Genomic DNA, 8833 nt, shown 5'->3' with positions numbered 1-8833 from the left:
ATGTTTATGTAACTTACCTACAGCAAATTTGAGCTCATTTCATTTAGCCAATTTCTCTCACTAATTTTCCAAAGTTTCTGTCCAGAGAAGAGCATTGTGAAGGAAGTACCACTTTGGCATGTCCAAATGGTATCCATTTTCTATAGTGTTTTCCTATGCCCAAATAACCAGCCTTCACCAAATTTCAGCTCAATCCATTCATTATTTTGAGCCCAGCTTCAACATTTGTATTTATGTCCAGTGTGGTACTTTGCAAAGCAAGTACCACCTAGGATCCTCCTTTTGAGCTGAAAATTTGTGAAGACATTCTTATTAGTATATGATCATCCTCAGCCAAAACTCACGCCCATTGGCCATGTGCATTTCTCGTACCGCTAATCAAACACTTGGCGGTTAATTCATCTTTGAGCATAGTTCGGTCTCCTCATGAGAATATTATGTTGTAATTTTCTTCCTAGCACCTACCTGGGGAGTGCCCAACCCACTACACATGCCTAGGCTTCCCAGAACACATGGCAATGCCACGGTCACGCGGTGACCACGCAACGGGCATGCGAGCTTATGCGCTCTAGAGTTGGGGCCCTCGACCACTGTCCAAACCTCGATTTCTCGCCACCAAACCATGTATTTCTGATTAAATAGATACTTATTTACCTAGAAATGATTTTTGGAAAAAATAAAGACTAAACTATGAGGAAGCTGCAGTTCAAATTTGACCCGCTTCCTACTGAATCAGCGGGAATTTGTCTTTTTCACCAGAGGTGGATCAAAACTTTTGACATCCAACCATTTTGTCAATTGTGAATTAAATATGGCCTAGTATTTTATAAAATTAATTAGGTCCAATTTTTCAACAAATATATGGTAGGACCTTCACACAAAAAACTCATTTCGGGCACTCGGAAAATGGAAAATGTATTTTCTGTGAAAAGAAATGAAAACTCCCTTAGGCAACATTGTTTAGAATTCCAAGATGCACCCTTATGCACAATATGAGATCATTTGAAAAAACTATGCCATGAATGTGGCCATAAGATTGATCATTTGGCTTGAAAGCCATGAATCTTCACGCATGATAGTTCATTTTTGAGTACACTTTTTTTAAAATAATTTCCATATTATAAGTTTATTATTTTTCCTGGAAACTTGGTCACATATAATGACACAATGCGAAGGTTTTACAATTTTTTTATTTTTTTGAATTTTTTTATGCCGGTTTCAAAATGTGGTCAAAACGGTGGGCTTGACCATTCCTAGCTAGTGGTTGAATCTTGGAAAACTTTTGATGTTTCTCTGATTAAATAGGTACTTATCTACTTATAAATGATTTTTGGGAAAAATAAAGAGCAAACTATGAGGCAGTTGCAGTTGAAATTTGACCCGCTTCCAACTAAATCGGCAGAAATTTGTCTTTTTCACGAGAGGTGGATCAAAGCTTTTGACACCTAACCATTTGGTCAATTGTGTAGTAAATATGACCTAGTATTTTAGAAAATTGATTTGGTCCAATTTTGCAACAAATATTTGATAGGTTCTTCACAAAAAACCATTTTTGCCACTCGGAAAATGATTAAAAATAGCTAGAAAGATCAGAAATGCATAAAAATTGGTCCTTATCAATAAAATGTGGTCTAACTCTATTGAAAATTTGTGTGGTACCCTTTTGCAAAATATTTTTGATAGCTACTTCACAAAATCCCTCTAGTTTTAGTACTTGGAAACTCTTTTAAATCACCGATTTTCCGAACCAATCAGAACCATTCCCACGGATCGATGACATGGCGCCCATCCATCCATCCATCTCTCCATCCCACATCCATCTATCCATCTATCTACAGAAAAAAGGAAAAAATATGAAAAAGAGATACCCTACCCGCAGCCCAAACCTTAGCTCAGATCCCCCCGTCTCCTTGCCGCCGCCGCCGCCCCCTCCAGATCCAGTCCTTCCTCTCACCCTCCTCTTCCCTCAACCAAGGATGACGAAGATCTAGTCCTCTTCCCACCCACCGCCGACCTCGCCGTCCTCCTCACAGACCGCCCTCCTCATCCCTCCCTCCCCTCACCATCTCTCCCTACCCTCCTCCCTATGCCCCTGCCTCGATCCCCTAGATCCAATCGACACAACCCCGCCACCCACGCACCCCGTACTGTCCACCATGGCCGCCTCCTCCTCCCCCGCACCAACCCACCACCCCGACGTGGGGGCGTTTTCGCGGCGACTGCTCTGTAGTCTCTGTCCGCCCCCGCCGCTCCGCAATCTCCTCCATCTATGCCTCCTCCTCGTAGCAGGCACCGTCACCGAGCGACAGCGACGACGCCAGCGAGCCCATCAGCGTGCTCGCGCCCTTCTCCCGTGCCCTCCCTGGTGGCGGCTCCTCGCCGACGCCTCCGCCCCTTCCCCGTCTAGCGGCGACCCGACGGCGCCCCACCTCCTCTGCGCGCCGCTCGGGAATGAGCACTAGAAGGACCTGGTGGTCGCCGTCTGGGATGGCATGCTCATCCCGTGGCCCTCTCCCTCGCCGTCCTCGGCGGCGGCATCGTGGCTGGGCGCCATTGCCGTGCCCTGCGTCGACGTCTCGACATGGCCATGAGTCCTGCAACGACCTGTTCCTCGTCCACATCGGCTTCACCGTCGCCAACACGTGGAACCATGCCAAGGTACCCTACTCGCCCTTCCTGAGCTCGATGTATTGCTGCGGCTTTGACTGTTCGTCAATGGCCGGCCAGAAGCTGCGGTAGCAGTAAAAGCACATGTGTTTGCATTTGCTGTATTTCATTACCAGTGCTCATTCTTCATTGGTGGCTTTGTTAGTAACTGTTCTGGCTGGGCAGCTTCTTTCAATTAATAGCATGGCTTGTTGCGTTTCTATTGATACTACGTATCTTTCTGCTTGCAAGAGATTGGAGGTCCTCGGATCACTCTGCACTGCCTGCTCCTTTACACACTGAATTTCAGTTCAGTTCAGTTGGATTCATTCTGTCTCTTCTGTGTAGATAATGTTTTGCTGTGAACATCATCATTGAGCTGCAAACATCAATGTTTCTTATGCTTTGGAATGCAGGTCCATTACAAGCTGGAGTTGCCAGGGGGGACCCTTTTCCTCACTGTCAATATCATCGACAAATACCTGGCCTGGGAGAACGTCGCCAGGAAGAAGCACCATCTGGTGGGCGTGACTGTCATGCTGCTGGCATGTAAGTATGAGGAGGTGAGTGTCCTTGTTATGGAGGATCTGATCCTCATCTGTGATCACGCCTACTCCTGGGAAGACATTCTGGACTTGGTAACAATCCTATTATACTGACAAGAAGATAGCTCCTCACCTTGGGCGTTGCATACTACTACTGCTAGCATTGCTGTGTGTGTTTGTATGAGTTGAGTGCATTGCTTGCCTGACACATGTGCTGCTGTCTTGTGAATTAGCTGCTTTGGTACCTATTGCGGTGCAACGCCAATGCTATATTAACTGTTGTGTATTTTAAACGCCGGGAGTAGCATGTGCTTAGGGATGACTAGAAATCTTGCTAGTAAAAGCATTATATGTCACTGTCGAGGATTGAATCCAGACTTGCGCTAAAAATCTTATTGAATTACTTGCCATGTGTGTGGTTATATACTCTTGTTTGTGTTGTGTGTGTATGTTGTTCTTATGCCTGATAGCATTGTCTGGTGTATCAATTTGTTGTTAATGGAAATGTTAAGAAAGCATGAAATTTCTGTCCATGGAGAATGCTTCATATGTAGTCTGAAATTTCTCTCCACTAATTTACTTTAAGCCACTATATAAATTTTATGTTTCGGTGCGCGCCTTGTAACTGTATCTCTGTGGTTTCTAACATGATTGTTGTAGGCTACAAGATATATCTTTGTCGGTTCATCTTGCTGTAGAATATGCACTTGTTCATTCATTTATGTGTATAGCTATTTGCCTCTAGTGACATGTGAGAGACACTCATCTATATTTTTCCCTGTTACCCTTCCTTCCTTCCCTGCTCAGATTCTATTTTTATGTTGTTGTTTCCCTGTTACCATATACCTGATAGCACTTATAAGCGTATGTCATGTAGCTAGTAATTGTAAGTTCAGTGGTCGATGTTGGCATGTCGCAAGAACCGTTGTTATCTTAGTGCTTTAAGATCTTTCAAGGAGTCGTATGATGTTCTTTGTGGCTGTATGGATATGCTGCTCACTGAATTTTCAAGCACCTGGTTTCATTATGTCCATGCTATGGCACTCATATATGGTCTCATGGATGATTCCTGTATCACTTTAGTGTGTCATGTAACAATTGACAGGTTTATAAGTTACCACATTTCTGTAGTTCATTTGTTAGGTGCTATCACGCATAGATTAGACATCACTAGAGCCTAGATGATTTGCATAATGTATTGATGTGTGCTGGTTTTTGTTGGTTAGTGTTTTTATTAAAAAAACAAATTCTGGGCCATGTAATGGATATTTTTGTAACTTGTCAGCAAGTGAGAATGCAGATTCATGGGTTCTTGCATCATGGGTTTTAATGCACATGGTTTAAATGATCGTTTAACACCGCCGAAGAACTACATAACCAAAGTCCTATGCTTGTTTAAATCCTATATCAGTGTCCTGTTCTTGTAAACCTTACGTAAAGCTAAAATTCCTTCGTGTCTTGCTCTTTTGCTGGTGCCACAATACATATTAGATTGCTAGTTGTACTTGTTTCCATCTAAAATTACTTGGGTGTCATTCATCTTCTTAGTTTTGTTGCTATGATGCATTGAGTTATAGACCTAGTTATTAGAGCTTTTTCTGCTAGTACTTTTGGTAAGGCAATATAATAGGTTGTAGTGGTTCTACTACTGGTTTATGTACATCCATATATGTATAATTTGCAATTTTCATTTCTAAGATCAATTTGGCATCACATGTTCCAAGTACTTTGATTACATCAATGTCAAAGGTGATGCAAATCAGATCTTTGTCAACTATAGCGCCATTCACATCATCGACACGAAGTCAGGTATCTACTCATCTTCTCGAACATATATGGGCCTGATGCTTGATGACCGGATGCTTGATGCATGTAGCATGTGCTCCTTGTGCATATATAGCAAGTTTTGTTCAGATTTTATTTTTGTCAAGGGATCAATTGATGTGAACTCAGTCCTTTATATGTGGATGTATGTGCTGTTTTGCAGGTTGAAGTTGTTAAAGTGTTGGAGATGTCATTATACTTGCTGAGCGTTTTTTCTGTAGTGGAATAGTGTATGGTTATGTTGTGGCTGGAATATTGTAATAAACTGCGTTTCTCGTTTTTGACTGGAATATTGTAATAAATTGTGTTTCTACTTTTTGATTGGATTATTGTGGATGTTATTTAAAGATTTTTATGTGTTTCTCCTTTCTGATTGGTACATGGTTTAGTAACAAGCTGTGAAAAATTTAAAATCTGATGATTGGGACCCATCGCCTAGAAGAATCTGACAATTTTGGACTTGCTTGACTACAATAATCTGAAAATTGAACCTAACCGAATAAAATAAAAGCCAAATAAGGAATTATATGGAAAATTGAATCTAATAAAAAAATAAAAGCCAAAAATAGAAATTACAGAGAATGCAAAAAGGCCACAGCCCAGAAAATTAAAAGGCCGCATTGTAGGCTTTGGCCCATGTGGCTGTCCAGAATTAATAGGGAAAAAATATAAAAGGCCGAATTGTTGGGCCTAGCCCATGTAAAACACCCAATAAGACCGGGTTGATTCTTATCAACGACCTTTTCATTTTGTCACAATTTTGCCACATCAGCTAGCCAAGTCGGATCTGACGTGTCCTGGGCGGACAACTAGTGACCAATACAGAAGGTCGTAGGATCAACGGCCTTTTGTTTTGGTCGTAAACATCTACGACCTTCTCACAGAGAAGGTCAATAATTTTAGTTTACGACCGCCAGCTTTTGACCTTCTGTTTTTGCTCACAAAAAGGTCACATATGAAAAACAATGACCATTCAGTGACCAATAGTCAAGGTCACAAGTTGACATATTTCTTGTAGTGATTGCCGCTGGATGAACAGTACCCCGATCGATCGAGTCGGTGGATGAACAAGACCCCGTGGAGGGCTGGATGAACAGGACCCATGGAGGGCTAGATGAACAGTAGCCGGTGGAGGGCTGGTTGAACAGTAGTCGGTGGAGGGTTGGATGAACAATAGCCCGTGGAGGGGTGGTTGAACAAGACCCCGTGGAGAGGGCTGGTTGAACAGTAGCTGGTGGAGGAGCGCGCGGTGGAGGCTGGATGAACAGGAGCCCGTGGATGAACATTCGTAGTTGGAGGCTGGAGGAGGTCTACGGTGGATGAACATGAGCCCGTGGAGGCTGGAGGATGTCGATGGTGGAGATGAATAGTATCCCGTGGAGTCCCGTTTTACGGTATGCCACACCCCTCCCAATGAAAAGGACCCCCGTTTCGACCGTAGCGCTCCAACACAAGTCTGTTTCCTCCGTTTTGCGGTATGCCACACCCCTCCCAATCAACAGAACCCCGTTTTGACCATAGGAGGTCCGTTTCCTCCATTTTGCGGTACGCCAGACTCCACCCGATGAACAGGATCCCGTTTCGACCATGGCTGGTCGAACACAAGGCCGTTTCCTCCGTTCTGCGGTACGCCAAGCCTCGTTTCCATCGCCTGTTCCGTCCATGCCGGTTGGCTCCCGATGAACGCGATGACACATTCCGTTCCGACCCAGCCGGTTGCCTCCCCATGATCATGACGACGGCGCCGTTCCGACCCAGCCATGTACACGAGCCCTGGCCGTACGTATGTGCGAGTAGGCATTCCAGACTCCGCCCGTATGTACGTACATGGCCATATTTACTTTCTTGCAACCTGGCCGTTGTATGTACGTGTACATGCTACGTGCGCACCTCTACTACGACACGTGCGCGCCTCTACTACGACACGTGCCCTTCCTTACACGGCCACTGTTCATCGCTGCAGCCTCCAGACAGACCGATCGTATGTATGTACATGTTCGCGACCAGAATGACAATGCTACGTACTATTTGACCAGGTGGGTCCCGACTGTCAAGCACTTCCTTGCATGCGAAGATGTAGCTGGTGGGTCCCGACTGTCAAGCACTTCCTTGCATGCGAAGATGTAGCTGGTGGGTCCCAGCAGTCAGGGTGGCGAATCATTTTTTTGCCAGTAATATGGACGCACTTCCTTGCGTGCGAAGATGTAGCTGGTGGGTCCCAGCAGTCAGGGGGAGAAAACATTATTTTCAGGGTAAAAAGGATGCAGTTGCATGCATTCGTCCATGGGCGTGGTGCGTCCCCACCATCAGCCTCTCACGTACAGTCATTTTCCGATGACTCTCGGTTGTTGACCACATTGATCACACCGTGCCAAGCGCACCAAGGCCGGTGGACGATGGCGAGGCCCCAGACTAGAATGACCCGGAGATGGGAAGACGCAACAGTGGAGTCACAGATGGAGAGGAATGGGAAACTTGACTGGTTCGGGTGCGCGGCAGCACTGCCGCCCACGGGAGACAGGAGCAAGAACAGAGGTTGAAGAAGGAGCACGGCTGTTGGATTAACATCCAACGGTCCAGCTGCTAGAATCATTTGTTGATTAAGTTGACAAAGCCCTGCGTACATGTCTGCTTAGTAGGCCTATAAGTCAGCCACCAAATCTGTCGGGTCGTAGCTGTCATCGGGAGGAATGGTTTTTTCGCATAACAAGGAGGCACTTCCTTCCATGCGAAGATACAACCAGTGGGTCCCAGCTGTCAGTGGGAGGAAACAGCTTAATAAGGAGGAATTTTCCTTGCGTGCGACCATGGACCTCGTGGGTCCTAGCTGTCAGGCTCTCTAAGTACAGTCCTCTTCTGATGACTCTCGTTTGTTGACCATGCCATGCCGAGCGCAGCGAGGCGATGGACGACGGCAAGGCCCCAGACTGGAACAAACCCGGAGATGGGGAAGACGCGGCAGTGGAGTCGCAGACGGAGAGGAGTGGGAAACTTGACTAGTTCGGGTGCGGGGTAGGCCTACACTCGGCAGAGAATAACAGGAGGTGCACAGTGGAGGGATGGCCTGGCCGTCGGCGGGGTAGCATTTCGCTGAGGCGTGCAAAAAAATGCCGCTGGATGCCAGAGGCTGGAGCAGGCGGTCCCAGCAGCGCTTGGGGAAGAAGACGGGAGATTGAAGAAGAATGCTAGCCGTTGGATGTATATCCAACACCTTGTTAGGCTTCGACCTACTGGCCCACATGTCAGCCAGTCCATTTGTTTTTTAGTCCATTTGGTTGGCTAGGTGAAACAATGATGTAGCATCTATGCAGCCTGTTTATATATATGGTAGAATTTAAAGCCCATTTGCATTTTTCTCGAAATCTGCGGACTTGCTGGGCTGGGTGAAATATCATGTTGGGCTGGACGGAGAAATGTTATAAAAACATAAACACATGATTGCACGTCTATTACTGCATGGTCAGTAAAATCTTTGCAAGCTTATGTACGCAACCACTAGGAGTTAACTTGCCAAATTATATATAAATAATATTATTATTATTATTATTATTATTATTTTGTAAGAACTTTCAACTTATGAAATAAAATATCATTTTAATTTGATGAGTTAATAGGACGTGGGGTATTATTTTTTTTAGGCTAGACATGGGATAGTTGAGTTGGTTCTACGAAAATTACTGGGAGAAAACTCAGTTTACATCAAAAAATAAAGTGGGAGAAAATTCAGATATAGGATTAAAGAAAACCAAAAATAAAGGAAGTGGGAAGGTCTATAAAATGGTTGGACGAATGACAGGTTTAACGGAACCTTATGTTGT

Source organism: Triticum dicoccoides, chromosome 3B (assembly GCF_002162155.2).
Source record: "Triticum dicoccoides isolate Atlit2015 ecotype Zavitan chromosome 3B, WEW_v2.0, whole genome shotgun sequence".
NCBI classification, from domain to species: Eukaryota; Viridiplantae; Streptophyta; class Magnoliopsida; order Poales; family Poaceae; genus Triticum; species Triticum dicoccoides.
This window is presented reverse-complemented; position numbering follows the sequence as displayed.